Consider the following 8,284-nt stretch of genomic DNA (forward strand, 5'->3'; position numbering starts at 1 on the left):
ACTCTTTCTTTTATTATACAGTTTTTGGATTTCTAGAAACATCTTACATGACATTTTGAACTTTTCAACTTATGTTCTGGTTCGTTGTGCAAAAGACATTGCAAGCTTTAAAGTTTTATAGACTTTTCTGTAAGTTACTCGTTTTGCAGCCTGAGGATAATTCTTAAAAAATTAAAGGCCTTGCCTTCAACATCTCTGAAATGGGAATTAAGTACTTGACTTACACGACTATTGTGAAGAATGGCTGAGATAGTGAATTCAAAGCTCCTGCAGCAAACAATTATACAAAATAACCTTACAATTACAATATTATGACTGTTATCGAATGGGAAAAGGACAATAATTTACTAAATAATTTATTAAACAATATATATTCCATTCTTTTAGCATTGTTTAGTCATTCTGTAATTGTTAACCCAGTGGAAATTTCTTGTATGCTCAACTTAGTTCTGCACGTGCACACACACACACACACACACACACACATGCACACTCACGCACACACACCTAGTATCTTTTTTTTTTTTTTTTTTTTTCTTTGTCAGGTATGTTTCACAAAACACAACACGATATTTTATTCCTGTCCATAGCAGAGTCTATGTCATTAGGCCTGATTACCACTGACTTTTAACAAAATTTATTTTAAGCAAATCTTTGTTTCTTTCCTGTCTTCTATACTTTTATTTGGTGGCTTTCAAAGTTCCACCTTTTTTTTTTTATAGCAATTGAGCCCTCCTCCGTCCCTTTTCAAGCAAAACATTACACAGAACTTGATATATAAAACTGAGGCAAGGTAAGCTTTTATCAAGGTTGAAATAATGGGCCTGGGGATTCTTATTCATTTTCCTCTCCTTTCTGCCTATACCACCCCTAACCAATCTTGAGTCACTAGGGAAAAACTAAACACAACAAAAGACAGTTTGAAAATTCACCTAAAACCTCCCACTCATCGTGGTCCCCCAAGCCAATTTTGGCTAAACCATAGCTGACTTGCATACCTATGAAAATAAAGTAAATGTTTGTTGTAATCCACTAAGATTGGAAAGAGGAAGATATTTGTTATGTGACATTAGAGTAGCAATAATCTACTAATATAGAGGTTATACAAATACTTGTTCCTACTTGCAGTGTATGAATGTGAGTTTCCCTACCTATATCCTTGGTCATACAATGTATTATCAATATACTTGATTTCATCAATATAAAAGTTTTCTTATTTTACTCTTTATATTATATTAAAATGGGTAAAGTTGAGTATCTTTTCATATATTTTTTAATTAGGCTAGATAATTTTTTCCAGCTTTATTGAGGTATAATTAACATACACACATATTTAAGGTGTGCAACATGATGATTTAATATACATACACACTTTGAAACAATTATCATAATTAATTAACATCCAATACCTGGCATAGTTACCTTTGGTGGTGAGGGTGAGAACACAAGATTTACTCTCTCAGCAAATTTCAAGTATACAAGACAGTACTACTAACTATAGTCACCATGCTATACATTACAGCCCCAGAAAATACTTACCTTATAACTGAAAGTTTGTATGCTTTGACCGACATCTCCCCATTTTCCCTACTCCTCAGCACCTGGCAACCATCATTCTGCTTTCTGGTTCTATAGGATTACTCATGCTTTCCAGATTTATTCAGGCCCAAACTTGAATATGCCATTTTCAACAATCAATAGACTACTGCTGTGCTGGCCTAACTTTATAACTTTCTGGATTTGATAATCCAGCTCATAATGGGCACACCAAACCACTTAGTCACTTTGTTTCTATGACTAGGTGCTCAGTCTCTGCCAGGGCTCATAGCACTCAAGTAATTGCTAAAAGTGTGATCATTGTTATGACTCTCTTTTGGGTCTTGCCAAAGATCAAACAGCAACATTACCCACTAAGAATTCTAACACCATTGAATCTGCCAGTCATAGTGACACTACAGCCTGGACCCACTATAGAACACTAACTTTCTCTGTGTACTTGTCAAAGCTGTGAACCTTTTATGTTACCTAACCAGTAATTTAAAATGCCTTTCTTAAATTTTATTTACACTGCCTCAAAAACCTAAGGAGGTCCAGTAAAAGCTGCAAATTTTTATAGTGGAAAAAATGTGGCAAAGAATAAACAACTTGTTCTTTACCTCAAAGAGGCTGTTTCAGAAACTGGACTACTGGACCCTAAAACTTAGATCCTCGAATCTTTATGGGTTTAAATCCCACCTTCTGAGTATACATTTTATTGGGGTATCTAGAGTACTCATCTATTCCTTCTCATCAGGTTTAGTTAGTATGCTGTTATCAGTATAATGAACTAGTACAGTGTGTATGGAACATCAAAACATCAGATAATCAACATCCCAATGAACTGTATCTTGACTGAGAGGAAAAGGGTTAGCATATCCTTGGGGTAGTATGGAGACTGAGTGTTGCTCTCTATGCAAAGGCCAAATGCTTCTGTTTTTTCATATTGATGGAGATTAAAAGGGAAACATTTGCCAAATCGATGACTACCTGCCAAGTGCCAAAGCCTTTCATGATCTGCTCAAATAAAAATATAAATATCCAACATGGCAGCTGAAATTGAGGCTACCAACTGGTTAAGTGTAGGATTCCCAGTCTTCATCAACCATTTTCTATCTCATTTTTGGCAGGACTATAAAGGTTAACTAAATAATGATATGAAAACTCCTAGCATTTCTTCTCAGAAGGCATTATTCCTTCTAATTTACTATATTGGCAGGGGCAGGATAGTTTCCAGTGGTTTCTGGGCCTTCCACTGGCATTTCATACAATAATGTCTCTTATTTCTCTAGTCAGGAAACCACTGTGATTATTCTCCCAGCTGCTATGTATATCGATTCGAAACACACATTCCAGGACTTGAGTGATAATCACAAAATGTGTCCATAGAAACTCCTAGCATGTTACAAGACAGATTTACCCAATGTTTTATTTCTACCTGATCTCCATAATCTCTTATTTTGATTGGCCTTTGGTTTTCCAGATATCGATGTTAGATCAGACAGACCTGCAGATGGCCACAGGTCTTATGGGGGAAGGATTTTTATTGTATATATTCTCAGAAGGATTGCAGGATCCTTATTCAAGGTTTCCAGGCTTCTCCTTCAATCGAGGGAATCCAGGTATGTAAATTTAATTTGATCTGACCTGGGCAAGGGACCACGATTTTTCATAGCAGCAGCTTTCATAGTCTTCTGTTCAATAGTTCTTGAGTTTTTATTATCCAATAACACCTGTGCCAGTGGTCCATTTTTCTTAACCCAAGGAACATTGTATTTTAGTGGTTAATACCAAAAATCCCAAAGATGAAGGCTTCCTGATTGTCCCTCTAGCCTTGCTTCTCATTAAAGTAAATATATCTACTTTGCCTTTCACATTTTAGTGCTTCCCTTTGGTCTCCACTATTTAGGAATACTATCATTCTTTTGATACTAGGTAGCACTATTCCATAGCAACAAATCCTGCTATTAGCTCCAGCTTATAAAAAACAGCTACCTCCAGTTTCTCAATAATGTGGTATCTCTTTTTCCCAGTGCATTTCTTTATGAAAGAAGTGTGTTTTGAGCCTTCTAAGAGAATGTAATAAAGTGCTGGGTTTTCATCATCAACCTATTCTAACATTCCTACCTCCCGTGACCTTCTGCCCCTTTCTCGATATTAAGTCAAAAATGTCCTGTCATTTCTCCAAGATTCAGTAGAGGACATGATCACATCCAGTCTTCAAGGACCCATCATAATATACTCTGTCCACATGGCCTTATCAGAGCATTGAACATCAACTGGTGGATAAATTGCCCATATCAACAAATTCTTGCCATTCAGTCTTATGTTTTGACCCCAGTTTCAAATTCTTGAAGATCCATTCCAATATATGTTCCACTGGTTCCTAACAGAACATATTAACCACGTCTTGCAATTTCTTCGGCATTAAGCCATTTCCTTTCAGGAGCAGGGATTGTACTAACCTGTTTAGGTGTGCTGAGATCTGACTATCACTGTGAAGGCAATGAGACTTGGTAGGGGAAGATCCAGATTAAGAAAGTTGTTATTTTGAAAGTCACCTGAAACCACAAATAGAGTTGTCTCTTAAAAAAAAAAAAGGCAATTTCTGACAACTCAGTTCAGGAAAATCTAGGGTTCAGGTTTTTCAGGCTCATCCACATATGTGACCTGACTCTAGATATTAAAGTTCGACTATTTTTCTGTACGAGTACTGACTTTGATGTTAGAAATTGTTGAGACTGGCCAAACCATCTCATTTGCAGTTTTGTTACTTTTGTAACTATGACTCGGGCTTGATTTTTCAACCATTTCCTCTGGGAGGACTAAAATTAGATATTTCCTTAAAAGCTGTGGTAGGAGCCTTCTTGTTTTTACAGGGTGCCTTGAGTTATAGTTGACTGCCCTTCGCTTATCACTTTCTTTTTGCAATATTTCTAAAACATTTAAAACAAAGCTAAATACACCACAATTTTAAAAATTATTATTAAATCTATACCATGTAATCTCTACAGTCATTGCAAATTTCAATAATTGTCTTATGTCTACTCCTGATCCCAATAAGCCACTATTTTAAATAACATCAGAGCACTGTGTATATTTTAGTTGATTTCTATAGTTCCATTATGATTCATAGATCTGTTGGCTCACTGATGTGATAGGTCCACACTGTCTAGTAGTCTAATACTTCTCATTGGTCTTTTCGAATCACTGATGTGATAGGTCCACACTGTCTTGATTGTCTAGTAGTCTAATACTTCTCATTGGTCTTTTCCAGAATTTTTTAGCTATTGTTTATTTTCACTTATATAAACTGTAGAATCAGCCTACCTAGTTCCAAGATATTCTTTTGACATTTTTACTGGGAACACGGAAAATTTATAAATATTCATTGGTAAAATAAACACTTATAAGATGTTAAGTTGCTATCAAAGAACATGGTATTCCTCTTCTTCTCTTTTTTAGATATTACAAGATAAGTAAATTTCTAGGCATTTGTGGGGTGGAGGAGATAGGTGTGGATTACTATTGTAAATGAGGTCTTTTTTCTTATTGATTTACATATATTAGTTTTGTGCCTAACCACAAATTAAATTAAATTAACTTTTAATTTGTAATAGTTCTCTTGAGTTTTTCAATTATATGAGTATAACATATGCAAATAATAATAATTATGTTTTATCATATTTTTATACTTTATTTTGTCTGAACATTACTGAGAACATTTACAGTGTTTCTTTATAACACATGATGGTTGCTTTTGAGAACATATTAATGATGTGTGTATTGTGGAGAACACATCACAGGTAATGTGCTATTATATCTGTGTTTTTCTCTACATTTTTATGAAAACTCGAAACTATAAATCCTACCTATTTTCAGATTCTTAACTTTTACATTTGATTTTTTTTTTCCCCACATAACTTGTTAGTCCATGTAGGGGCAGACGATCAACTTCAAAACCTCAGCAGGGAAAAAAATCACAAAAGAAATGTAAGAGTTCTTAAAAATTCCAAGGTCAGATAAAGGTGATATAAATGAAATAATTTAAATGATATAGTGACACTGGTGAGGAAAAATTAGAAAAAGCTAAAACATATAGGTAGGAATAATAAAAATCATTTATAATTATCAATCTTATTGATTAGAATATTTATAGATATGTACAGATATACCTAGAAAAAATTAATATTTGAAAAATTGTGTTTTCAAAGAAGTTTGAGAACAAGTGAGGAAAAGTAAGAAGATTGAATGCATCACTGAAAAATATATATTTGGCAGCAAGACAGTAGTTGGGCCAACATAAGAAGATTGCGAAGTGAAATGTCAAGGATCAAAAGATAATAAATGGCTAATGTTTTTAAAAGTAAATGGCAAATATTTTTGAAAGATGAGATAAAGGGCATTAAATTTTAGAGAAAAAGGGAAGAGGAAAAAAATAAATATGATTTCAATTGGTCATAAGCATGGCAGAGGAAAATAGTGCTGTGTTTTGATATTAAGGAAATGAGAAAATGAGGGGAAAATAAAGAAGAGAATCATAGCACTGAAATTCAATTAAGTTGATATTATCAAGGTAGTAAGATTGACTTTCAAAGAAAAAGAAGAATTTTGCCAGAAACACAGGGAAGTTTCAGCAGAGGGAGTGGGGAGAAGGGGATTCTTACTGTTAATTTTTAACACAGATGAAGAGGACCAGTGCCAGCAGACAGCAATAGAGACAGGCAATAAGAAATAAGGTGTGAATTGCTTTGGCTGATACAGAAATGTGTGAGGTACAAAGATTTGAAGGGAAGTTTATTAGCTTAAAATTGTACTAAATGAGAAACTTAGTGTGATGAAGAGGAAAAGGAATTGAAGAAACTGGCCAATTTTCAGGCATCTTGAATGCATATGAAGGTGTAAAGGAAGCAGTGAAATCTTTATACAAAGATGGATGCGAATGGCATTCAGCAGTAGAAGGAAAAACATTAAGAGGATGAGAAACAGGTTTTAATAGAGAAACAGAAAGAAGATTTAAAAGGAAGAAGATATTTTTTAAAGGATAAGAAAGTGGGTTTCAGAACATATTATGAAATGAAGAGAGAAGATGGAAAGAGAAAGATAATTAAATATGTAAATCAGTTCTGTGAAAATAGTGGAGAAATAGAAACAAAAGTAAAATCAGAGAATAGAATGGATTAAAATCCCTAAAAGGTACTGAGTAGAAGAGGAAGTCAGGAGTGTGACAGCTTATTTTATGTCAAGGCTATGATGCCTAGTAAAACACCAGTCTAGAAATTGCTGTGAAGATATTTTTTACATTTCATCAATATTTAAACCATTAAACTTTGAATAAAGCAGATTACCATCTATAATGTGAAGGCCTCAACCAATTAGTTGAAGACCTTGCAAGACACACACACAGACACTCTGTTGGTTATGTTTCTCTAGAGGACTCTGAGTAATACAAGGGAAATATTAATAATATAGCAAACACTGATAGTACTTTCACCAACTTGCATACCCTTTAAACCTACTAAAATTTGAAAGATAAACAAATTTAAAACTTGAAAACATTCAATCCAACCAATCACAATTTGTTTCCTAACCTTTTTGTAACCTTTACAGTTGTTTGCTGCAGAAGAGCTAGTCTGTTACTAGATATTCCACCATACCAGAAGTTGTAAATGAAGAATAGAAGTTTGCGAGATAGTTTTATGTCACCATGCTTTTTGTTTTAAGATCTTAATCTTATAGCCGATAGAATTTATTTCATTTATTTATCATATCATTTAATATATTCTTTGGGGAATGTCATATTTTATAAATTTGAAGAAATATGTTAATAAATCTCACTTCATCAACAAAGATTGAAATATTAGAATCCTAAAGATGTAAGTCTTCAAAATTAACATAATTCCAAAGCTGAAGAATAAAAAATAATTGATTGTAAACTATGTTTATTTTAATGCTATGTGATACTATTCTGCATACTAGTAGACAGAAATATTCACCATTTTGTCATAATCTGTCTTGAGTTACATAAATTTTGAATTATGAAAAGACTTTGGAAAGACAGACTCTGCATAACTGCTTTATACTAGTAAAACATTTTGTTATAAAGAATCCTGATCAGGATGTTACAGAAAACATCTGAAATATAAAGATAAACATAAATAAAACAACAACCGTTGTTTTAGAACGCTCCTCTTCTCTCTCGGCCTCACTCCCACATTTTCAGCTTACTATCAAAAGCAAGTCTTCACTGAGTTAAATGACAGGAGTTTTCTACTGTCTTGCCCCCAAAGAATACCAATTTTGACAGTCACCTACGAGGAGCGCCTATGTGGAAGTCTGGGATTCCAGCAATCCCACCCGCAAAGTGGCATAGCTCACTATCAAGAGAGACTTCCTCAGCCTGTAATTTCTTCCAGTGGGGAAAGTGAAAGCATGTGAGTGTGTGCCCAGCTTCCCCAGCTGTGCTGGACACTGCCAAAGTGTCCCACTTCTTTCTAGCTCCATCTAGGATAGTGAGGTGTGTTGTATCATTAGGGAGCAGGAGTGGCTGAGAGAACAGCAGCCTGGGATCTTGGAAGGCATCAAAGACATGAAGCTCCTACTAACTGCTCTATTTTGATACCATCAGGATGCCCATTCATGGGCCACTGGCGGTGACTTGTGTGTGCATCCTTCCACTTGGCCAACAGGCACCCCCAATGTCCTGTGTACTGTGTACCTCCCCATTCCTATCCTGTCTCCCCTTCCC

This window comes from Pteropus alecto, unplaced genomic scaffold, assembly GCF_000325575.1.
Source record: "Pteropus alecto unplaced genomic scaffold, ASM32557v1 scaffold76, whole genome shotgun sequence".
NCBI lineage: Eukaryota > Metazoa > Chordata > Mammalia > Chiroptera > Pteropodidae > Pteropus > Pteropus alecto.